This window comes from Melospiza melodia, unplaced genomic scaffold, assembly GCF_035770615.1.
Source record: "Melospiza melodia melodia isolate bMelMel2 unplaced genomic scaffold, bMelMel2.pri scaffold_35, whole genome shotgun sequence".
Classification (NCBI taxonomy): domain Eukaryota; kingdom Metazoa; phylum Chordata; class Aves; order Passeriformes; family Passerellidae; genus Melospiza; species Melospiza melodia.
In genome coordinates, this window is record NW_026948670.1 from 2,488,283 (window position 1) to 2,514,498 (window position 26,216).

The window sequence follows — 26,216 nt, forward strand, 5'->3', positions numbered from 1 at the left end:
GACCAATTCCAATGTCCAAACTTTTACACCTTTGAGAAAGACTGGGGCTGGGATTGGATCCAGCCATTCCCAGTCTCCTCCCTTAGAAGGAATTTTAGAAGTCTAGGGGCCCTGCACAAGTTTGAGGATCCATGGTAGCTGTTTTGTGTAATATCTGCACCTCACGTCTCGGCAGGAGTTTCTCCAAAAAAGAAATAAAGCTTTTGCCTGAAGCTCCCACTGTGCCCATGACAGGAACCCTGTGAGTGTCTGGGACATCCCAGCTCTTTGGCAGCCTGGGGACTCCTGGGATGTCACCGTGCAGCCCCCGTGAGTGCCTGTGACAGATCGGTGCCTTTGCAGCACAAGGTCCCCTGGGATGTCACCATGGAATGGCTGAGACTGCCTCTGACCACAGGGCTCTTTACCATCCCCAGAAAGTCCTGGGAGGTCTCCATGGAGCCTCTGTCTCTGCCTGTGACATTCCAGCTCTGGAAGAGCTTGGAGACTCTTGGAAAGTCCCCATGGAACCCCTCCGAGGGCCTGTGACAAATCTGATCCTAAGCAGGCAACCATCAGAAGCCCCCTATTGCTATGGGCAGTTTCCGTGGCAACCATCACCAGCTCCCTGTTGCTATGGTCAGTTTCCATGGCAACCATCCCCAGCCCCCTGTTGCTATGGTCAGTCCCTCGGCAGCTCCATGGAGACCCCATGCCAGGGGTGGTTGCCATGGACACCAGCTCAGGCCTGCAGCCAGAGCCCGTTGCCATGGCAACCATTGTCAGCCCCATCCCCAGGCTCATGGGATCCCAGAACCACGGAATTGGCTGAGCTGGGAGGGACCCATCAGGATCCTCCAGTGCAGCTGCTGGCCCTGCACAGGACACCCCAACAATGCCAGCCTGGGCCTGGCAGCGCTGTCCAAATGCTGCTGCAGCTCAGAGAGCCCTGGAGCTGGGACCCTTCCCTGGGGAGCCTGGGCAGGGCCCCAGCAGCCTCTGGGCAAAAACCTTTTCCTGACATCCAACCGGAGCCTGCCCCGACTCAGCTGCAGCCGTTCCCTCCACTCCTGTCCCTGGGCACCAGAGGGAAGAGGTTCCCACAGCCCCAGCCAGGGACCCGCTCCCAAGGCTGTTGTCATGGCCACCAGGGCTGGGACCAGCTGGGATGCTTGGTTTCCAGGGGCTGGGGTTCAGGAATGGGATTCCCCAATTTCCTGCCCCTGCTAAAACCGCGCTGTCCTCGCTGCCCTCCCACCTCCCCTGGAAAGCGCAAAAGGCAAAGATCCAAGGCTGGGATAAGAACAATTTATTGGGAACAACAATGAGATAAGGAACGAATGGAACAGAAACAATATTGATAACAGAGTGTATAAATAAAACTGTTTACAGGGAAAACTATAACACAACTTACTGGGTCTGCCTTGCCACGTATTTCCTCCTGCCTGGAAAGCACACCCTTCTCCTCAGGGACAGAGAGAGAGAGAGAGAGGGAGAGAGAGTCCCTTTCCTGTCCCTGGCAATGACCTGAGGTGGGAGTGAATGTAATGGCACAGTCATTGCCAGACCCTCATGTTCTTCAATCCCACATCATGTCATTGGCAGAGGCAGGAAAAGGGACAGGTGTCTTCCTAACATGGATCAGAAGGAAAAATGGATCACCAGGGCTCTTCCCAACATGGATCCTCCAACTATGAATGAAGTTGGGGCAGTGCACAAAAGTCCTCCTGCATTGGGGCATTGGCAGAGCTTCCCTTACAGGTTCCTCCATTGGTGTCTAGTTAAGACAGAGATCTGGGTGAAGCTTTTCCCACACTGGGGCACTCATAGGGCCTCTCCCCAGTGTGGATGCGTTGGTGTATGACAAGGGCAGAGCTGGAGCTGAAGCCCTTCCCACATTCCCCACACTCATAGGGCCATTCCCCAGCGTGGATCCTCTGGTGGCTGATCAGGGTGCTGCTCTGCCTGAAGCTGTTCCCACACTCCAAGTACTTGTGGGGCTTCTGCCCATCATGAAGCTGCCCCTGGACTACCAGCTCTGAGTTCTGGCTGAAGCTCTGTCCACCTTCCTGGCTCAGGGTGGGTCTTTCCTCCTCAGAGAACCCTGGGTTGGGTTTGGAGCCCCTCCTCCTCATGGGGGATCTCCAGGGCTTTTCCTTCCCATTGGATTCTTTTCCCATGGAGCCACTCAAACCGGCCTCTTTCATGAGGTTGTGCTGTGGGGATTTGTCGTCCCTGATCTTGATCCTCAGCTCCTTCTCTGGTAGAGGAAGGACAAGGACAAGGACAAGGACAAGGACAAGGACAAGGACAAGGACAAGGACAAGGACAAGGACAAGGATGGGATTTCCCTCCGTGCAAGAGGGAAGGGGAAGGAGATCCCCCCAGTGCATCCCTGGCAGGATGGCATTGGCAGCAGGGATGTCCTGCAGTGAGGGGATTTTTGGGCTGGGAGATGGAGCAGGAGAGAGGGGGAAAGGGGCACTGACTTCCTCCTCACCTGCCTGGGTGTCCTGGGGCATCCTCATCTTCCTTGAGTTGTCTTCTGCCATCTGGCCAAGTTTTAGGAACGGGATACTCCTAAAACAAGGGAGGAAAACAAGGGATGAGTACAATGAGCTTTGTACTGATTTAAAGGCAAACCTGAGGAAGAGTCTAAGCCAGAATTCCAATTCAGTAACAAAATAAGGATCAAGGCAATGATACAGAAACACTGGCTTAAACAGACAGAGTCAGGATATAACCTGACACCCTGTTGTTCAGGGTGGTGGCAGCTGTTTTGCGGAGAAAAGAAGAAACCTCACAACTTTATAAAAGTTGTAAAGCCCGGTATGTTTATTTACGACGCGCGCTGGACGCAAGTCCCCCAACAAGGCATGCGTACTTCTGAAGACCTCGGGTCGTCTTTTATCCCCCTTCCAAATGCATATGCATACAGTTTCACAGTAAGTTCATACATATTCATTCCGTGTGACATTTAGCACCAGTTCTTCTTTATCAAAGGAATTTCTAAGTCGGGGGCAAATTGACCTTGTGGTCTTTTCTGTTTTTCTTTCTCTGTCTCCTTGCTGTCTCGGCATGTGAGTTCTTCTTTCAGCTTTGGCTTCACAGACTTTTCACCTCTCTTAGACACTTCACATAATTCAGAATGGATCTTTACTCTGTCTCATTCCCCCCTTTCCTAGGAAATAAGTAAATTCTTTTACTTAATGAAAACTTTCACAACAGTAAGTGTCTTTTAGTGCTTCACCATGTGCTTTTGACAAAGATGTTAGTACAGCTATTTATTGTAGCATTCTCTAGTTCTAAATTAACAATATAATAGATAAGCTTACTCTAACTAATATTAGTAAAACTACAATGGGGTGGCACAACTTATTAAAGATTCTATTTGCAGTTGGTGACTACTTAAAGATCACATCCAATAATCTTAACAAAATTACATATACAGAGATTAGAATGGTTTCTACTAGACAGAATAACATCATTGCTATCAATTTGTACAGCAGCACAAGCAGTTCTCAAGCATACCTCTTTTTTTAGTATATACGAGCACAGTTTTATGGTCAGTGACTCGATGAATTTTGAAGTGACAAATACTCTGCTCAGTGTCTAAACACACATCTTGAGCATTAATAGTATTGCTTTTACAAATGAATCTTATCTGTTCTCTAGCAGTGCAGGATTCTAAGTTTACTGTCTGCTACTTCTCATTCATCTTTCGTGCTCCCACTCCATGTTCTGAAGGATAGAGTATTGTTTTTTCATGGTTTGATCTTAGAGCAACGATGGGATGGATAACATAAACAGTGGCATTATGTATGGTAAGCACAAAGGCAGTTGCTACATTAGAAACAGGATCATAGGTGAAATTCACCATAGTCTGCCAGGTTTGAAACTTCTTTTCAACATCAATTGCATTATCTTACACAATTTCTTGAATTTTAGCTGGAAAATTACTTTCACCCCTTTCCCATATGATCAGAGCTGCTGTTGCTTGTATCCATAACTGTGCTTGTATACAACTGAAAGCTAAAGATACATTATTTTGTACTATACTAAGTGCTTCTACTATCAACTTGTGGTCTTGGTCTCTGGCCTTTTCATACTTCCTTACTTTGGCAGTACTTTTGAAATCTGTCACTGGCTAGTTCTTAATGCCAATAGAGATTACTATAAAGGCTGCTTCAATTTTGTTAGGCTACTTGCTGCAGTGGCCAGTTTATTCACCAGTATTTCTGAATCAATTCCATTTAAAACTCCTAATTTTTCCCTAATATACCAGTTAGATGTTTGTTATGGGGAACAGGAACTGCTTTCTGTTTATGACCATCCCTCCCTGCTAGAGGGATGTGCTGGGCTCACACTGCAAATTCAGACACACTTCACAAGTGTATCTGACAGAGGTTTAGGTCATATTTGAGGCAGATGTTTATTTTGAAATGTAGAGACTTCAGGAATCTCCTTCCCCCTCTAGAGCACCTGATTTCTCAGATGTGTTGCAAGCAGGAATGTCTCTCTTGGTCTACAAAACTTCACTCACTTTGCCCTTAGCTTCAGGTCCAAGCTTTAAGTAAATAATGAAGGGGAAGTCTAAGAGAAGAGCCTAAATTCATTGCAGTGCCTCAGAAGAAACTGGGATCAGGTTTCTGCTACTTGAAACACTCAGCACAAAAGTGATGCTCAAAATCCTACAGCCTGCTGCTGAGCTCTGAGGGGGAGTCTCTCTCTACCTCTTTTAAGCAGAAACCAACTGCCTCAGACTGGGACAATCACTGATCTAAATTTCAGTAGGAAAAGGGATAGCTATAAATAAAGAAAATCACCTTTCTTGCTTGGGTTAATTTACCACCTGCAGTTCAGCACCCTTTACCAGTCATTGCTTGAGTGTTCAGCCAACCGGCTTGGAAAATGACCTAAGGAGCTGTTGTTCAGTCACATTCTTTTCTACGTTAGGTTCAAGTTTGGAGTTTGGGTAGAGTCTAAACTAGTATGGGGTGTATAAGGCCCTGCTGTGGTAAAAAGTGCAGAGTCCACTTTGAATTCAAATGAAAGTCTGATAGTAATTCGAGTTCAAAGGCAGGTCACTTCTACAGGCTGTATCAAGGTGAAATTACACTAACAGTCTGATTCACTTAGGTTATCACAGACTTCTTGGTGTTCATATACACCAGGGGAGGTTCAGACTCTAATTACATCTGGTCTCTCATAAGCTACCCTATTGATGACTTGGCACTCTACTTTGATTTCTTCTCTTCTGATTCTTTGAAGAGTCTACAGTTCTTGTTCTTACTATTCTTGCTCTTCACGTACCTGATTCTCGTGGATTACTACAGTAGATATGTTTAAATCTTTTATCTCAGAAGGTTTTCTTATGGATCTAGTATACTAATTAAATGCCCAGGACCAAGGCCATTTAGCATTACTTTGAACAGAGGTACTCTCAAGTTCTGAAACTTCAGTTATGATTACACACAATACAATTCTACAAACTAAAATATGAGCTACTCTTGACTGCAATATACTCATTTTGCCCGAGTAAGTTTCAATCTCAGTTCATTGTCTCCTGGCGTCACTCCTTAAGGGGTTTCTGGGCCTTCTTCACATGAGAGTGATGGATCCAGGCATTCTGCTCCTTGATTTTGATTGCAGTGAAGGTGGTGAGAAGTACTCACAGTGGTCTGTCCCACTGTGGTTCCGAAGTCTTCTCTGTAAGAGACTTAACATATACATCATCCCCAGGCTATCTAACTCCTTGCTCTGAGTTCCAGCCACATGTTTCTCAATTACTCTGAACTGTTTGCTTAATGCCACCATGTAGGTGGACATTCTGGACATTCTCCTTGTATTCTATATGGTCTTCTATAAGGCATTCTAAAAGGACTCAGCATTCCTTTAGCTCAAGGTTTAGTTTGAATTTGAAATATTGCTAGTGGAAGAGCTTGGGCTAGGGTAGATTAACTTCTTGCCTCAGTCTTATTCATTCTCTCCACCTGGCCGCTTGATTGGGGGTGGTATGGGGTGTGAAGTTCCTAATCTGTGCTCAGATGGCTACTAATCTGTTGCAGTATTTTGGAAATGAAATGTGATTCTTTATCTGAGGATATCGTGGCTGGAACTCTGAAGCGTGGTATTATTTCTTGTAAAATTGCTCTGGTCACCTCTTGAGCTTTGACAGTTCTGGTGGGGAATGTTTCTGGCCACCCTGGAAATGTATCTATCAATACCAATAAATACTGATACCCCCCCTCTTTCCTTGGGAGTTCTGAAAAGTTAATTTGCCACTGCTGTACAGGCCCATGGCCTCTCCCAGTCTGACCGAGTTTTGGCCGGGGGGTATTTTGGGGTTAGTCTGGAGGCAAGGATCTCATTGTCGGCTTACCTGAGTGATAGTGGCATATAAATTCTTGACAACGATACAACGATTGTTTCAATCAGATGTGTGTTCTAGAAAGCTTGTGGAAATTACTGCTTCAAAGTCAACACTTCAATTCAATGCACTCTGTATCACTCGCAGCTTTGGTCATTTTGAGAAAGGAGCCACACTCTATAAAAGGCTTTTAAGTAGTTAGGCTCTATTGTGTTTTCTAGTGCCCTTCCTTCACTAGTAACCACGAAAATGGGAAGGGATTACTAGCTCTCTTTCAATGGTAGCTCGCCCTTTGCAGTTGTACATCTCTTTTGGTTAGTATTATTGTATTATGGCTTACTTTCGAGGAAAATCTGTACTTCACCCTTTGCTGCTTTCTTTGCCTCTCTATCTGCTAGCTCATTTCTTTCTTCTAATTTTAAGCTCACTCTCTAGTGTGCTTTAATATGCCTTTTCAGGTAGCTGAACTGCTTCTAGCAGCTGGATTGTCTCTTCTTTCTCTGTGAGGTCAGCAGTCTCCTCTCTTTCTTTAAAGTCTGCTGCTCTGCACTCACTTCTTACCCCAGGCAGATTACTTTCTGTTTCACTACCTGTGCCTTTTCTTTGAGACTCTGTGTCCTTGGAGTCCTAGGAAATTCAAAAGGCTTACCGTCCAGGCTTCTCTCGCTTCCCTCATCCGAGTGGCTACTAGAAGATCGTCCACGTACTGCAACAGCCTCCTTTCCTCTTGTGGAGCTTCCCGGGACTCTGGGTCTTTGCAAGCTGTTCTCCAATCGGAGTGGGGAATCTTGAAGCCTTCAGGCACATGGACTATGTGAGCTTGTGTTTGAATGCAAAAATTTTCTGGCTGGCTTCGTGGATAGGGAGGCAAAAGAAGGCATCTCTTAGGCCTAAAACAGTGAACCAGGTTAGCTCAGGTGTTAAACAAGTTAGTAAGGTATATGGATTTGCTACCACAGGGTATAAATTCTGTGTTATCTTATTGACAGCCCTTAGTCCAGTACTATCAATTATTGGGCTGATTCCTTCCTTATCTTCCTTTTGAGGGTACTACTCAGTTCTCACTAGTTGTGTTCTTTCCTTAAGCTTGATGCTCATGGGGGAGCATCTTTCAGTCTCCCTGGTACAGCAGAGGCCCATACCCTTGAAAACATTTATTTACTTATTCTAATATCTCCTTACTAATGTCTTTCTTAATTTCAGTGTCTGTTAATGTTAAGCCTAACATCTTTATGTCATTTGCTTCCAGAGTAACCTTTCTCATTTGAGAATGTTTAGCAAATTGAGTGAATTGTACAAAAGCTTTTAGGTACACATAGTACACATATTACTTTAAAGGTTTGCACAAGTATGCCTTCTCAGACTGGCCAGTTGTTCAGTTGTTCCCCACACTGCAACATAAACATTCTCTACAGGTACTAAAGCTTTATTTAAAACTGAATATATGGCTCTTGTGTCAACAAGAATTCTTCCCTTTTGGGGAGGTCATCTTTACCCTTCCTCCCTTACCTTGGGAGGAGCCTTTAGCAAATCATATGTACTCATTTTGTGAACTATGATTGCTTTGCATTTCAGCATGATAATCTTTGCTTGATTTCATACGTTGCTATCTTATGCTGCATGCTGAACAACGTGTTTGATTTGCTTTCTCTTTGCCTTGTTTTCCTTTTTCAAGGGCTAAGACCAGAGGGCGGTCTGATCTTACAGTCTCTTTGCCATTCTGGGTGATTTCTTAAAACACAAAGACATTTCAGCATACAAAACTCTACCCCATTTATCCTCCTATTTTAAAACAGTACTAACAGCAATGAAGTATTATAAATCTTTTTATTTTCTGAGCTGCTCCTACTGGCAGCCTTCTCCCAGTGAGCCCCTCCCAAAAGGGGCTAATTTAGGAACTTCTTTGCTCTGGTCAGTTCTCATTATTTATTTCTCCTTGCCCTATCTCGCTTCTACTCAAACCTTTTTACAGACCTTCACAGTAGTTTCTCAACTTTCCTCCTATACACACAGCTCCAGGTGGCAGGTATCAGATGTGGTTCTCACACACAAGCTCTAAGACCTTAGGTTCTGAATCCGCTTGACCAGAAACCTCTAATTTACATGTGCCCTGACACTTATTAGAACAGCAAAACCAGTGTTTCTCATAAACACCGCACTGCAATAATAACTGCACATCCAGCTTTTGCTCACAGGCCATTCCCGTGTTCCCTGGGGAGACGGGGCAGCCAGAGCTGCCCCTGTGCCCAGGGGACAGCCACTGTCGCCTCACACAGCATGCTAATCAAAAACGTGACATAGACACTATGTTCTGATCAAAGAAAATATCAGTCTTTTCTAGTTCTCTTCTTGCACAATCTAATTAAGCACTGTGTCTACTTACACTTGTTTTACTGCTTTGCAAAAAGGCTGTGCTAGTCACAGCCAAAACTCTGATATGCCCACAGACACAAACACTCGCACCCGCACCCCCCCTTTATCTCAAATTCACTAGAGCCAAGGCTTGAATTGTTGTGAGGGGGGAATTCTTAGAATTCCTTTAACTCTATCGTAGTTAAGCATAAATCACCATACTATAGTTCTCCTATGTAAAATGCCACTCTTGTTGCAACAAAATCTTAAAATCTCTAAAAACACTACTATACAATCTGAGAATCAAATTACTACAATGCAGCGGAAGAAAATCACCACACAAAACCACTGGGAAAGGGCATATCTCTCAAAGTGCTCGCTTTTCTCAACACAACATAGCATACCATAATTCAGCATTTACTCACATCAATTTTCTTGGACACAATCAAAATAACAACATACAGTCTAGAGATCAAAATCAAACATCCAAGGCAAAGGAACTCTCTGAGCTCATACTCACGGTTAAAATGTACTAGATCTACACAAATTACTACATTTAAACACGATAAATACCATCACTGACATTCTTCCACTCGCTTCTCTGCAGGGCACTTCTGTCCCTGCCCCCGCAGCCTGCTGCAGCCGGCGCCTCAGGCCTCACTCAGCTGCTGCAAACACGGGTAGTACTGGCCCCCCCACACTGTAGATTTATTCTCTTTTATACACCATACACTTATACACTTGCACGATTAGAAACACAGTGCACCGACCACACAATGCACACATTAACCATACAGCAACACAGTGTCCGGACATCACACACACACAAACAAAACACACACGGGCTCAACAGTTCTGCTCTATCAGAACTATGAACCCCCAACACACATACCCGGGTTCACCCGGCTCACCCCCAGAGCCTCTAGCGGTTCTGCTCTATCAGAACTATGAACCCGCAACACACATACACGGGTTCACCCGGCTCACCCCCAGAGCCACTAGCGGTCTGCTCTATCAGAACTATGAACCCCCAACACACATGCACGGGTTCACCCGGCTCACCCCCAGAACCGCTTGCGGTCTGCTCTATCAGAACGATGAACCCCATCTCTAATACAGCTGTTCTATCAGCTGAACCCAGACGTCTCTGGGTAGTTTACTCCCTTGCTCTCCTTTCCCTCCCCCGGGGCCCCTCAGTACATACCGTATCTTCCTCCGCAGGCCAGCAGGTCCTTGTCTGTCCTCGCAGGTGGCAAGTTGAGACGAGCGGAGCCCCACCAGGAAAAAATCCTAGGGTGCGCCTTGGAGGTCCGTCTATCCCCCCTGCCCCTGCGGGGACAGAGAACTCCTGCCTTGGCTCGCCATAATGTTTTGCGGAGAAAAGAAGAAACCTCACAACTTTTTAAAAGTTGTAAAGCCCGGTATGTTTATTTACAACGCGCGCTGGACGCAAGTCTCCCAACAAGGCATGCGTACTTCTGAAGACCTCGGGTCTTCTTTTATCCCCCTTCCAAATGCATATGCATACAGTTTCACAATAAGTTCATACATATTCATTCCGTGTGACATTTAGCACCAGTTCTTCTTTATCAAAAGAATTTCAAAGTCGGGAGCAAATCGACCTTGTAGTCTTTTCTGTTTCTCTTTGTCTGTCTCCTTGCTGTCTCGGCATGCGAGTTCTTCTTTCAGCTTTGGCCTCACAGACTTTTCACCTCTCTTAGACACTTCACATAATTCAGAATGGATCTTTACTCTGTCTCACAGCAGTCCCAGTAAATGGTGGCTGCAGTCCTGTTGGAGAGATGAACACGATTCTGTCAAAGCAGTGATCCTGCAGAAGGGTCTGGTCTTCCTCTGAAGGTCCAGTGGTGGTTCTGGAGCTCTTGTCCTCTGGCAATCCAGTAGGCAAGCTGCTCCTGGTGTAGCAAAGTATTAGCTTATATCCAGGTAGGAATGCTTGGATCCTCCCCCTGGGTGGAGCATCCCACAATGGGAGGATGGAATTTTATCAGTCCTGCAGTGACACTCAATGGCCCATTCACAGGAGATACCTCCCCTGGAGGGCATTATCAGGACTGAGTCATGGAAGAGATAAAGAACACTGCCCCACCTGTTTATAACAGTTGCTGAAGGTGGGGATTGAAAACATGCATTTGGTTACATCTTGCATGGCAACCTGAAACAGTGGGGTAATCCCTGCTCAGGGGGTGAACACCACCCCCCTTACCCAAACTGGCTCAGCTGTAAAATCCCCACCCTGGGAATGCCATGCATACAGGGGACAATGTCACACTTGGCCCCCTCCAGAGGAAGTTTGTTTCACAGGCTGGGTAACTTTTCCAAATGTTAGAATAATTTTCTCTTTGTTCCTGTCACATTTGTGACAGCTACACATAGCTTCCCCTTCCTTTTCATAATCCATATTGGGCCTATTTTCCACTTTTCTTTTTTAGAATGTGCCAGCAGCTGAGCTGGAGCTGTGCAGGACCAAAGGAATTTGGATTTGCCACAAAATAGCTTCTATTGTAAGTTTATAAAATTTTGGGATTTATTTGCCTTTCCATCACAAGTGACTTGTGGGAAGAGTAAATTCAAGGCATTTTATCTAGGGTCAATTTTGATTTCTGACAAGAAACAACATTACTTTGTCTGGTGCCCAGGGGATGCTTGGGGGGGGGGGTTTTCCCTGTCCCTGTCACCCCAGGCCATTCCCCAGGGGGTCTCCATCATTCTCACCCCAGAGAATGCCTGGAGGGTCTCCCTCCCTCTCACCCCTGTGCCAGGGGGTACTCAGGGCAGTCTCTGTCCCTCTCAGCCCAGGGGATGCTCGGGGGTCTCTGTCCCCTCACCCTGGGGGATGCTCGGGGGTCTCCATCCCTCTGGCCTCAGGCAATGCCTGTGCAGGGCTGGGGACCAGGGGCTCTGTGTCCCTCTCACCGCTGAGGGTGCTCGGGCCTGGGGGGGCTCTCCGACCTTCTCACACCTGGGGAGGCCGGGGGGGTCTCTGTCCCTCTCAGCCCTGCTGTGACCCCACCCAAACATCATCGGGCTCAGAGGGACTGAGACACCCCCAAACCCCCAGAAGGGCTGAACCTGGGATTTGGTTTGGGGCTGAGGGTTTAGGAAGGGGCTGGAATTGGGGCTGGGATTGGAGTTGGGGCTGAGGTTTGGTTTAGAGCTGGAATTGGGGCTGGGATTGGAATTGGGGCTGGAATTGGGGCTGGGATTGGAGTTGGGGCTGAGGTTTGGATTGGGGTTAAGGCTGGACATGGGATTGGCTTTAGGGTTGGGGTTGGGATTGGGTCTGGGGCTAGACAAATCTGGCACTGGGATGAGATTAAATACAGAACTGTGAGTTTGTCTAAATGTGGAGTGAGATTGAGACCAGGATCAGGGTTTGGGATTGAGCTCACCCAGAGCGGGACAGGGGGGATGTTACAGTGGGAAGCTTTGGGGAAAAACGAGCTTTCAATGCCTTTGGTTGGGGATTCCTCCCACCCACGTCCATTTCTATAAGTCACCTGATGTCCCAAAATAAAGAGTAAATCAAAAAAAGATGCCAGGAGTTTCCCATTTCCAGTCTCATCCCTCTTGGGTTATGGTTGGTCCCCCATCTCAGGGCTTGTGGGGATCCCATGGGTCCTGGGGATCCCCCCTCTCCCGGGTCCTGCTTTTGGATTCTGGGAGGTTCTGGGGTCCCAAGGTTCCCCTCTCCAGCCTCACCCCAATCCAGCCACTTGGGGTTCCCCTTTCTTTCTACCACCCTGTCCTGGTTTAGGGCAAATTTGGTTGAAACCCTCCAAAAGGAGTTTCCTCTAGAATGCTGATTCAGCAGCCCCACCCTCAGCCAGTTTGGGAAAATATTTCCTTAGCAGAAAGTGGAAAAAAAATGTTACTTTACAGGCAAAGCATTTACCAGCACAAAAATTGAACAATATTAAGCAAAAAAACCTCTTGCTGCTCCAAAATATATGACAAACTCTGAAAGTTCCTCCTTGGGTTGTAGCTCCGTGCACTCAGTGTCTTATCAGTCTCTTATCAGACTCTTTTCAGTCCCTCCAGAACTGGAAATGCTGGTCCAGGCTTAGCCAGGTGGGCCACAGGTGCGAGCTGCCGGTGGTGTTCTGTATGTTCAGTACAGAGCAGATTTAAACAGCTCCAAAGAAAAAGAATAACCACAGTCCAGGCGTGGAAGTCCATCCGAAAATCCTTCATTTTTGCCTCACAATTGTCATGAGAAAAAGACCACCGAAAGGTTAAAAACTGTTGAGCCAGTTGGGAAAGAAAGTCTCATGCTTATTCAGTGTGTTCACAGGTGGTGTTTGCAGAACATGCCATGCTGTACTCAAAGGGGCATGCTGCCCTTTTCTGAACAACGGATATGGACTTTCTTCCAAATTACTGACCTGGCTGGACTGAGCTCTGGGGTGGCTCCCCCCTCCAAGAGAAGACCCCTCTCACCTGCCTTCAACCACTGTGACGGACCAACAGAGATGCGAATCCCCTCATCAAGGAACCAAGAACCCCTCTGGCACCCTATTGGCACCCCCGTGGCACCCCCCTGGCAACCTCCTTCCAGAGACTGGGACTGTACTCCCTCCCAACTCGGGGAAGGGGGAAAACCTGCCCAGAGTAAACGTACCTGCGAACATTCGGCCATGAAAACAATGGAATAGCCTCTCCCCCTCCTCCTATTCTTCTCCCCTCCATGGAAACCTAATTTTGGCCACCCTTCCCCCAACCAAGAACAGTATATTTGGGGTTCAGTTTCGACTGTCCTCTGAGATCTCCCCAAAGCGTGCACCAGCGAGTTTCGGCGGCGGGACCCTGAAGACATCACATTTTGGTAGCTATACCCCTTCCCTAACCTTCTTTCCTCCCTTTTTCCCTTGTCCTACCCTTCTCTTCCCCAGATTCCCTAACCAAACGCATATTCAGCTGTGGTTATCATCAATAAAATTGCATTTTATTGATTTGTTACTGCAAAACCCCTGTGCCTTTGTTGGTTATTTTTGCACCAAAAAATCATTCGTCACCCGTTCATTTTGGGTGGACCTTCACACCAGGGAACTTCTCTGCCTCAGCGAGCTAAAAACTAACTAAAAGCAAAGGACAGCTCTGTCCTGCTGTCTGTCCATCCAGCAGCTGGAATGTAGAGGAGTGAGTGCAGTTTCTGAAAACAAACTGCAGCTTCTTCCTCTTCCCCTTCTCTCTCAGAACCAGCCTTAAAGGTGCAGAACTCATTTCTGGGCTAAACAGACCGATGGGGGTACGAGCATCATGAAGTCACTCCAGGACACGCCCCTGTCAGGGTCAGGGGGTCCCGTCCCCGCCTCATCTCCAGGCTGCCGGGGGTCCCCCAGCTCCGGTATCGCCCCTTTCCCTCTCCCCGCCCCGGGGGTCCCCCGTTCCACAGCCCCGGCTCTCACGGGGATCCCCAAAACCAATGTCCCGCCCTGTCGGTACCGGGCCATCCTCGCGTGGCCCCCCCGGGGCCATCCCGAGGGGCGATCGCGGCTCCTCTCCCCCCGAAAAAGCTCCTCTTGGGGAGCCCGGGGATACCCGGGGCTCGAGTCCGGGATCTGCCGTCTCCGAACACTCTCCAAAAAATCCTCCTGGAGACCCCTGGCTGGAGCCGGGGCGAGCTCGGCCTCCGCCCTCCCCTGCGGCTCGGGGCTGGGGGCGATGCTCCCGGGGCAGGGGGTGCTGCAGGCTCGGCGTGCGGGCGCTGCGAGCGCCGCGATTCTCCCGCTCCCGCTCCTGCTCCTCCTCTCCCTCCTCTTCCTCCCGCATTTCCTCCGCTGCCAGCCCGGACCCCCCTTTCCCACCGCTCTGCCCCGCGGCCCCGCAGCACCGGCTGCTGGCTGGGGGAGCCCCCGATCGGCCCCAGGGCTGGGCAGGGGCTCGGGGACCCCCCCGGGCGGATCCGTCCCCCCGGCCCGAGCCCCAAATTCCGCTCCGGGGCCGCCGGGCTCTGCGGGCCCGCCTGGCAACCGGTGAGTCATCGGCGAGAAAAGCTCTGGTTGGCTGGAAATTGTTTACTGCGTCCTCTGATTGGCTGGAATTGTAAAAGCCGCTACGCCCTGCGGGTGTTCCTGGGAGCTGCGGAGTCCGGGCGGGAGCCTTTTCCCTTTTCTTTCTGTTCTCTGAGACCTCTTTCCTTTTTCTTTCTCTCTTTGAGACCTCTTCCCGCTTTCTTTCTCTCCCTTTCTCCTCCCCATTTCTTGTTCCGTTCAGTCCACGCTCAATAATCGTCGGTTGCTTTCCCACGCTCTCATTCGCTCCTTCACTGGGGCAGAGGCGTCTCTCCCTCGCGGGGTCGTAATCCATGGACAGGGTTCCTTCCCACCCCAGTCCTTCCAGGACTCGCTTCTATTTCCTCCCTCCCTCTGCTTCCAGAGGGGAAGGTGCTGGAAAATGTCCATCAAAGCCACCTTTGTTGTGTTCTCTGGGAGCCCACAGAGCTGCTGGATCTACTGCCCTTGGGAGAGAAGCTCCTTGGGAGGCACGGCAGGAGCAGCACCCTGGGAGCCTCAGGAATGCCCCTCTGGGATCCGCGGCACACACTGCCAGGGTCTGGAATTCCAGTTCTCAGCTATGAAAAGATGTTCCTGCCCTTGAGGGCAAAGCTGTCAAGAAGGAGCCAAATGACAAGTGGAGCAGGATCTTACAGTGGCATTTCACTGCGAGCCTTCGTAACTTCCCCCATGGTTGTTGTAGCTCCTGAATTGGGAATTAAATCCGGGCACGGTCTTTGATGTGAGCTGCCCTGGGTCAATGGAGACACTGAGAGAGAAACAGAGCAGGCAAAGAGAGGCAGGAGAGAAAGGGGGCCCAAACACAGTCAGCTGAGAAGGTGGCACTCTGAAAACAGACCAGAACTGACTGAAAAGGAATATAACAGAAAGGAATAATTTTGCACCTTTTATTTACTATCGAAATACAATTTCTTCCTCTTCTCACAAACCTCTTGCCAGTGTCATTCAGCAGGGCTGTCAGAAAGTCCTTCATTCTGGGTGGATGTTGCAGGCTGCAGCCACAAGGAAAGAGGGAATGGGGATTTTCCTGCTCCTGGGGAGTTTGACATCCTCAGCTGAGGAGAGGAGGAGGCACCAGAAGAAAAGGGCAGCTAGGCTTCACCCTTCCACAGGAAAAACGGGGTGGGGGAATCTCTCATCCTGTCTGCAGCTGCTCCCACAGGGATGTGAGGGCTGATCCCAGAGCCCCAGTGGTCACAGTCAGGGCTGCCCTCAGGGAATGCTCGCCTGGTATTGAGGGGCAGTGTCTGAGCATGTTATGGTTTGACACTGGCGCAATGCCAGTGCCCCCATGAAAATTCCCTCTCCCTGGCATCTGCTGTGAGGTGATACCCGGGAATAAGCAAAGCAGGCTCCTGCTTCAGAAACACTTCCCCCTTCTCCTCCAGATCCCCAGTACAATTATATTTCCCAAAATTATCCACACTCGGTCTGGCACCACCCTTTAGAAAATCAAATCTTCAGCTCATGAAGATTAGACGGAGTCCTTCCTTGTGCCACGGACTTCTTGTCACAATTAGCACCGCCCAGAGTCCTGCTATCTCGTGACATCTCCTTTCCATGCCAAGGTGCTCTCACCACCAGGCATGGGATGGGGCAGAGGCCTGCTTTCACGGTGGACCGTTTTAAGGATGCCTCGTCTCGTTCCAAGCAGAGCACAGTCTCATCTCTGGGACCTTTGTCCCCCCCATTTCTTCTACACCCCCTGGGGCCGAGGGGTCTCAACACCAAACTCTCCTGGCTCCGAGCCCCCGCTTCCCCCTGCAATGCAGCCTCTGTATCACCAGGAAACAGTCCATGGATATACAACAAAAGAGTCCAGCAAAATTGCCACTCCATCTTCCCCCATTCCTTCAACATCTCTCTTTCTCTTTGCCAGACCCCCTTACTGGCATCTTTCTTCCTTCCTCCTCCACTCTTATCCCTTTTCTAGGAAAGGTAATGTTATGTGAAGTTTTCATTATCCACAAGGGTTAAAAGCTCTCCCAGGCCGCTGGGCTGCTCACAGCCCCCCCCCTTCTCCTCCCAGCCGTGCTGCTGGCACATGATATCAAGTTTCAAGGTAACAGTTCAAGCACAGGCTGCATTCTCTCTCCGTCTCCAAAAGGGGGGGGGGGGGGTAAACAGGTCGCTCGGTGCTCCCCCACCCTTCCACCGAATCCGGGCCTACCGTAGATGGGCCACGTGGCTTTCCCCTCCCCCAGCCCAGCCAGCAACTGGGCCGGGGGAGAGACCCAACTCCTTCCCACTGGAAATCCAAAGAGAGCTCTGAAGGAAAAGAGCCCTGCTTTTAACTCCTTGGGTTTGTGGTCTCAAGAGGCGGATCCAATGCCCCACTGGTCAAACCAGGTGCTCATCTAAAAATCCGAACACCCATTGGTTACCACAGCAAAACCAACATATCCCAGATGTCCCATTTCCGGTCAAACCACGACAGAGCACCTGGATCTTGGGGCACCCAGCTGCTCTCCATGTTTGGAGGTGCCTGAGGAGGGCTGGAACAACACCAGGGACATCCTGCAGTGACATCCCCCCTGTCCTGCCCTGGGTGAGCTCAGTCCCAAACCTTACCCTGATCCTGGTCTCAATCTCACTTCATGTTTAGACACACTCACAGTTCTGTATTTAATCTCATCCCAGTGCCAGATTTGTCTAGCCCCAGACCCAATCCCAACCCCAACCCTAAAGCCAATCCCATGTCCAGCCTTAACCCCAATCCCAGCTCTAATCCAAACCTCAGCCCCAACTCCAATCCCAGCCCCAATTCCAGCCCCTTCCTAAATCCTCAGCCCCAAACCAAATCCCAGGTTCAGCCCTTCTGGGGGTTTGGGGGTGTCTCTGTCCCTCTGAGCCCGATGATGTTTGGGTGGAGTCACAGCAGGGCTGAGAGGGACAGAGACCCCCCCGGCCTCCCCAGGTGTGAGAAGGTCGGAGAGCCCCCCCAGGCCCGAGCACCCTCAGCGGTGAGAGGGACACAGAGCCCCTGGTCCCCAGCCCTGCACAGGCATTGCCTGAGGCCAGAGGGATGGAGACCCCCGAGCATCCCCCAGAGTGAGGGGACAGAGACCCCCGAGCATCCCCTGGGCTGAGAGGGACAGAGACTGCCCTGAGTACCCCCTGGCACAGGGGTGAGAGGGAGGGAGACCCTCCAGGCATTCCCTGGGGTGAGAATGATGGAGACCCCCTGGGGAATGGCCTGGGGTGACAGGGACAGGGAAAAACCCCCCCAAGCATCTCCCAGGGCAAGAGGAACAGAGGCTTCACAAGCATCCCCTGGGCATCAGACAAATTAATGTTGTTTTTTGTCAGAAATCAAAATTGACCGTAGATAAAATGCCTTGAATTTACTCTTCCCACAAGTCACTTGTGATGGAAAGGCAAATAAATCCCAAAATTTTATAAACTTACAATAGAAGCTATTTTGTGGCAAATCCAAATTCCTTTGGTCCTGCACAGCTCCAGCTCAGCTGCTGGCACATTCTAAAAAAAGAAAAGTGGAAAATAGGCCCAATACGGATTATGGAAAGGAAGGGGAAGCTATGTGTACCTGTCACAAAGGTGACAGGGACAAAGAGAAAAATTATTCTAACATTTGGCAAAGTCCCCAGCCTGTGAAACAGACATCCCCTGGAGCAGGGTAAGTGTGACATTGTCCCCTGTGTGTGTGGCCTTTTCAGGGTGGGGGTTTTACAGCTGAGCCAGTTTGGGTAAGGGGGGTGGTGTTCACCCCCTGAGCAGGGATTACCCCACTGTTTCAGGTTGCCATGCAAGATGTAACCAAATGCATGTTTTCAATCCCCACCTTCAGCAACTGTTATAAACAGGTGGGGCAGTGTTCTTTATCTCTTCCATGACTCAGTCCTGATAATGCCCTCCAGGGGAGGTATCTCCTGTGAATGGGCCATTGAGTGTCACTGCAGGACTGATAAAATTCCATCCTCCCATTGTGGGATGCTCCACCCAGGGGGAAGATCCAAGCATTCCTACCTGGATATAAGCTGACACTTTGATACACCAGGAGCAGCTTGCCTACTGGATTGCCAGAGGACAAGAACTCCCTAACCACCACTGGACCTCTATAGGAAGACCAGACCCTTCTACAGGATCACTGCTTCGACAGAATCGTGTTCATCTCTCCAACAGGACAGCAGCCACCATTTACTGGGACTGCTGCCACTACCCTGAATAACAGGGTGTCAGGTTATATCCTGACTGTGTCAGTTTAAGGCAGTGTTTCTGTATCATTGCCTTGATCCTTATTTTGTTACTGAATTGGAATTTTGGCTTAGACTCTTCCTCAGGTTTGCCTTTAAATCAATACAAAGCTCATTGTACTCATCCCTTGTTTTCCTCCCTTGTTTTAGGAATATCCCATTCCTAAAACTTGGCCAGATGGTGGAAGACACCTCAAGGAAAAGGAAGATGCCCCAGGACACCCAGGCAGGTGAGGAGGAAGTCAGTGCCCCTTTCCCCCTCTCTCCTGCTCCATCTCCCAGCCCAGAAAATCCCCTCGCTGCAGGACATCCCTGCTGCCAATGCCATCCTGCTGGGGATGCACTGTGGGGATCTCCTTCCCCTTCCCTCTGGCACGGAGGGAAATCCCATCCTGTGCTTGTCCTTCCTCTACCAGAGAAGGAGCTGAGGATCAAGATCAGGGACGACAAATCCCCACAGCACAACCTCATGGAAGAGGCCGGTTTGAGTGGCTCCATGGGAAAAGAATCCAATGGGAAGGAAAAGCCCTGGAGATCCCCCATGAGGAGGAGGGGCTCCAAACCCAACCCAGGGTTCTCTGAGGAGGAAAGACCCACCCTGAGCCAGGAAGGTGGACAGAGCTTCAGCCAGAACTCAGAGCTGGTAGTCCAGGGGCAGCTTCATGATGGGCAGAAGCCCCACAAGTGCTTGGAGTGTGGGAAGAGCTTCAGGCAGAGCAGCAGCCTGATCAGCCACCAGAGGATCCACGCTGGGGAATGGCCCTAAGAGTGTGGGGAATGAGTGAAGGGCTTCAGCTCCAGCTCTGCCTTTGTCATACACCAACGCATCCACACTGGGGAGAGGCCCTACGAGTGTCCCCAGTGTCAGAAGAGGTTTCAGACCAGCTCCAGTCTCCTCCGGCATAAGCGGATTCATATGGATGAGAGGCCCTTGCGCTGCCCTGAGTGTGGGAAGGGCTTCAAGCACAACTCCAACCTCATCAGGCACCGGCACATCCCCACTGGGGAGAGGCCCTACGAGTGTCCCCAGTGTGGGAAAAGCTTCACCCAGATCTCTGTCTTAACCAGACACCAATGGAGGCACCTGTAAGGGAAGCTCTGCCAATGCCCCAATGCAGGAGGACTTTTGTGCACTGCCCCAACTTCATCCATAGTTGGAGGATCCATGTTGGGAAGAGCCCTGGTGATCCATTTTTCCTTCTGATCCATGTTAGGAAGACACCTGTCCCTTTTCCTGCCTCTGCCATTGACATGATGTGGGATGGAAGAACATGAGGGTCTTGCCATGACTGTGTCATCACATTCACTCCCACCTCAAGTCATTGCCAGGGACAGGAAAGGGACTCACTCTCTCTCTCTCTCTCTCTCTCTCTCTCCCTGAGAAGAAGGGTGTGCTTTCCAGGCAGGAGGAAATACGCGGCCAGGCAGACCCAGTAAGTTGTGTTGTAGTTTTCCCTGTAAACAGTTTTATTTATACACTCTGTTATCAATATGGTTTCTGTTCCATTCGTTCCTTATCTCATTGTTGTTCCCAATAAATTGTTCTTATCCCATGCTGGCATCTTTGCCTTTTGTGCTTTCCAGGGGAGATGGGAGGGCAGCAAGGGCAGTGCGGTTTTAGCGGAGGCAGGAAATTGGGGAATCCCATCCCTGAACCCCAGCCCCTGGAAACCGAGCATTCCAGCTGGTGCCAGCCCTGGTGGCCATGGCAAAAGCCTTGGGAGCGGGTCCCTGGCTGGGGCTGTGGGAACCTCTTCCCTCTGGTGCCCAGGGACAGGAGTGGAGGGAACGGCTGCAGCTGAGTTGGGGCAGGCTCCGGTTGGATGTCAGGAAAAGGTTTTTGCCCAGAGGCTGCTGGGGCCCTGCCCAGGCTCCCCAGGGAAGGGTCCCAGCTCCAGGGCTCTCTGAGCTCCAGCAGCGTTTGGGCAGCGCTGCCAGGCCCAGGCTGGCATTGTTGGGGTGTCCGGTGCAGGGCCAGCAGTTGGACTGGAGGATCCTGATGGGTCCCTCCCAGCTCAGCCAATTCTGTGGTTCTGGGATCCCATGAGCCTGGGGATGGGGCTGACAATGGTTGCCATGGCAATGGGCTGTGGCTGCAGGCCTGAGCTTGTGTCCATGGCAACCACCCCTGGCATGGGGTCTCCATGGAGCTGCCAAGGGACTAAGCATAGCAACAGGGGGCTGGGGATGGTTGCCATGGAAACTGACCATAGCAACAGGATCCTGCGATGGTTGTCTGCTAAGGATCAGATTTGTCAGAGGCCCTCAGAGAGGTTCCATGGGGACTTTGCAAGAGTCTCCAGGCTGATTCAGAGCTGGAATGTCACAGGCAGACACAGGGGCTCCATGGAGACCTAGCAGGGGTTTCTGGGGATGGTAAAGAGCCCTGTGCTCAGAGGAGGTCACAGCCATTCCATGGTGACATCCCAGGGCACCTTGGGCTGCAAAGGCACCAATCTGTCACAGGCACTCACGGGGGCTCCACGGTGACATCCCAGGAGTCCCCAGGGTGCCAAAGGGCCAGGATGTCCCAGACACTCACAGGGGTTCCTGTCATGGGCACAGTGGGAGCTTCAAGCAAAGTTTATTGGAGGAGTTCCTGTTGGGTCTCAACATTCAGAAAGGAACCCCACCAGCCCCCATAGATCCCCAAATGTTACCGCTGAGTCAGAAATTACACAGACTCAGATCAGAAGGCTAAAAGCCACACTCTTATTCAATCCTCTTGGTTTGCTACAGGTGGACCTCTTTGGTCATTTAATCAACACATTTCACATGGTTGGCCAATTAAGACAACACCCTGCAGTAAATAACTTTATGGAAAAAAAACAACTTATTGCAAACATTGTCAAGGCACCAGTTATTGATATTTGTTTTACATTGGGCCTTTCTGGAGTCTCCCTGGATGGGGGAAACCCTCCTGTAGCAGTTCTGTGCCAGGTAAAAGGAGATGCATGGGACTTTTTCAGTCTTCAGCTTCTCGTTTATTGTTATCTTATCCAAAGTTTTGCATTGCTCTCTGCACCAGGCCCTGCACGCTGGAAAAACACCTCAGAATAGCTCTAAAATGTATGTTTTCAAGGTCTTTTAAAGTTGTCTCATCCTTTAAACTCTTAAAACGTTTTATTTCTAATTATCTACCAATAACTCATCCCTTGACTGTCCACATAACCTCTGCACTGTGCCTTCTTTGGCCAATGACCATCTGCCACCAGCACAGCAGAAAATGGAGTAGATGAAGAAGACAAGGACTACACTCCAATTTCTCCATCTTGCTTCCTATCTACCCCATACTAAAAATCCCAAAACTTAAATTTCTCACCCAAGGAACATAGTATTCTGCCCTCTAAACTATTTCCCACTTTGGTAAATTCTAATTTTTCTCAAAGTCCTGGAAGCCCTCTCCACGGGCGAGGGTTAAAGACAGTGTTTTTCTGGGGATCAGGACCTCTCGGAGAAGACAGAGAAATATTCCCCGTGCCTTGGATTCCCACACATTTACCTAAAATCCTTTAACCCTTTGCATGTGAAGATATCCAAAAATGTTCCAGGTAAGTAGGATCAGAAGGAGAAGAAATAGAGAACAACAGAAAGACAGAAGATCCATAGAAAGGCACGTACATGGGTACCAACTGCTGGGGTTCCAGCATCGCTAACAGAAGAACCCCAGGAGAAGGCAGGATTCAGACCACGGGCTGGTCACGTGCTCTGGCTTTTAACCCCCTGGGCCCTCATGGGCCTGCCCCTGGGGTGGGACTAACAGTTGTTTGTCCAATCAGAGTCAGGGTAGAGCAAATTGCTGGTGTGTGATTGATTGATTAACAGCTGGGCCAATCAGAGCTGGGTTAACATCACCCCCTGCTGTGTGATTGACAGCTCTGCCAGGCCAGGGCTGGGGGTGGGGCTCTGTCCCACCACAAACCAAGGCCTGCCCCGGCCCTGGCCCCACATGGGCATTCTGAGCATCCCAAGGTGTCTCGGGACATTGATCTCATCCAGTCTCTGACAGGGACCAGGGTGATATTACAGAACCTCATGGAACCATGGGTCAGTTGTGACAACGCGGGTCCAAGGACACCACAATGACACTACGGAACCTCATGGAACCGTGGCTCAGTTGTCACAATGAAGATTCAAGGAAACTATGGTGAGACTATGCAATCTCATGGAATCAAGGAGACCGTTGTGCAGCTCAGGGGCAGTATGGATGCAAGGGTCAATGATCAAACAGGGGGGCCCATAGAAACAAGGAGCTATTGTGACACAGCAGAGCTGCATGGAGCCAAGGGACCCTTGTGACTCTGTTGGCGTTTATTAAACGAAGAAGCCTTTGTGACATTGCAAGACTTCATGGAATAAAGGGGACGATTGTGACAGTATGGGGAACCATTAAATAAAGGGAACATGGAACAGGTCTGCCTGGTTTGGACTCCTGCAGGCTGTCTGACTGGTCCCACTGAATTAGACATGCCAAGGGCCATTCCCATCTGACTGTGAAGCACTGGGACTCTGTGAGTTTCTTCCTATGGAAAAGAACTATCTTTCTTGTCTTGGCTTCCATGGCTGAAATTAGGATTCAACCTCTAAAATTCCATATATTCAAGGGTTAATTTCCAAAAAAATCTGCCAATAAAGTCAAGTCTGGCTAGCCTTGTCCTCTGGTGATTGCCTCTCATCTGAACGTGAACCACTGGGGCTCACTTATTTCCTTCCTATGGAGACCATTGTGGCACTGTGGGGTGTTGTGGAGCCAAAGGACATTGCTTCACTGTAGGAACTTGTGGAACAAAGGGGATCATTGTGACACTGTGAGTACCATGAATCCAAAGGGCCATTGCGACACTGTGGAGTCTTAAGGAACCATGGAGGCCATTGTGACACTTTGGGGTCTTCTGAAATGCAGGGCATCAGAGTTACCCTGCAAAGTACCATGGATACAAGGGACCATTGTGACACTGTGGGGCCTCATGAAACCAAGGACATCACTGTGGTTCTGTTGGGCCACATGGTCCCAAGGGGCCAGTGTGAAGCAGCGGGGCTTTGTGGAGCCAAGAGGCCATTGCTGCATTTCAGGGCCGTGGAGCCAAAGGGGCGTTGTGATCCTGCAGGGCACCGTGGAGCCATGGATAGCATTGTGACATTGCAAGGCCCCATTGAATCATGGAGACCATTGTGACCCTGCAGGGCCTCATGGAGGTAAGGGGGCCATTGTGACACTATGAGAACTTGTCGAACCAAGGGAATCATTGTTGCACTACTGGGCCCCAATGGAACCAAGGGGCCATTGGAAACAGCAAGGCATCATGGAACCAAGAGACCATTATGACACTGTGGGGCCTTGTGGAACCATGGAGACCATTAAGGTCTTTAAGGACTTGTGTTATCAAGGGGCCATTATGACACCTGAGGGCATCATGGAAGCAAGAGAACCACTGTGGCACTGCAAGGCCTCATGGAAACAAGGAGCCATTGTGACAATTCAGGGCCCTGTGGAAGCAAGGGAACATGAAATAGGTGTGGCTCCAAGGGGTCACCTGAAAGGTCTGGCTGACCTTGGAATGTGGAAGGCCACTCCCATCTGCCCCTGAAACACTGGGGCTCTGGGCTCTTCTTTTCATGGAAAAGAACTGTCCATCTTTTCCAGCCAACCATGGCCAAAATTAGGATTCCTCCTCCAAATTTTTCTGTATTATATGATTGCTGCCAGACAAAAGTTGCCAGGAGAGACAAGTCTGGCTGGTCTTTGACTCCTGAGGGGCAGCACTCACCTATTTTCCAAACAATGGAAAGGGCTCTGTGCTTTTCTTTTTATGAAAAAACCCCATCCCTCTTCTCCAGGCACAATTTTTTTTTTAAATTAGGACTGCATTCATAATTTTAATATCCAAGGGTTGCTCCTTGCAAACCTGCCAGGACAGACAGGTCAGGCTCACCTTGACCTCTGGTGGTTGCTGTTCATCAGCTCCTGAATCATGGAGCTCCGTAATTTCCTTCCTATGGAGACCAGTGTGAAAGTTGGGAGCCTTGTGAAATGCAGGGGCCATTGTGGCACTGCAGAGTACCATGGATCAGAGGGACCACTGTGACACTGTGGAGCCTCGTGGAACCAAAGACACCATTCTGGCTCTGTTGGGCCGCATAGTTCCCAAGAGGCCAGTGCAAAGCAGCGGTGTGGTAGTTAGCTCAGCTGTAACTCAGAGTCAGCCAGATTTTAACCCAAAAGAACTGGGCATGAGTTTCAAGCCCTGGGAATAATTTCTTTAACTTCGGGTGAGTTTGAAAGTTCCCGCATAAGCCTTTAGTGTTGCTATGCCAGTTTATCCGAGTTCTACTACCCTATTGGTTACTTATTTCCCTTCTATGATTATTGTTCTAGAATGTTTTACCCCCAGGTGTACATGTTGTTGCTTCCCCTTTGTCTCAGGTCTTTGGATCCTTCCCCTCATACTGTTCTTGACTTCTCCATGTTTATTGTTTTTCACCCTGTTATTAAAGTTCCTTTTAATCAACTCCATCGATCCTGCTAATTTTCATTTTTGCCACTCTCACCCTGAAGTCAGGGAACCAGAGAGGTTTGTCGCAGCCACCCTCACTGAGACATTTGGCACCCGAAGAGGGACCATGATGTTCAGGGCTCCCTGTGTCAGTCACGTCAGCTGGGGTTAGCTGACCGATAGGCCAGCGCTCCCTGGGATTTTGGATTGTGCCGGGCCCGGTGGATTCATTGTTGCTTCAAGGGACCTTGGCCCAGGATCTGCAGGGACAACGACGGTTTCACCTGCATAGGATTGCAGGTGGGTTTGGGGAAATGCAAGACATTTATTGCCCATTTTGCTACTGTGTTTTTACAACACAGATCCACATCCCATAATTGATTTGGGGTGTTCCAGTGGCTGTCCACCTAAGGCAGAGAAAGAGAAAAATGGGCAGCTGGATATCCAAAGTAGAAAGGTGTGTATATGGATGCTTTAATTCTCACTGATCATGACCATATATCTTCAAAGAACAAATTAAAATCAATCGTGAAGTGGATCATTAAAAATTTTCCAGATGCCCCTGAGTCTGACCGTCCTCCCTCCATCTTGGCTCCTCCACTTCCTGCTACCACAGCCTTCTCTTCTGCCCTGAAAAAAGTTCCAGACTCCACTCCCACAGCTGCAGGTCATGCCCCACTCTCAATCATTCCACCTCTACCCTGGGCCATGCCTCCAGAAGACCTGCCTGGAAGTCTGCCATCCTAAATCAAGGCCCTTCCTCTCCAAC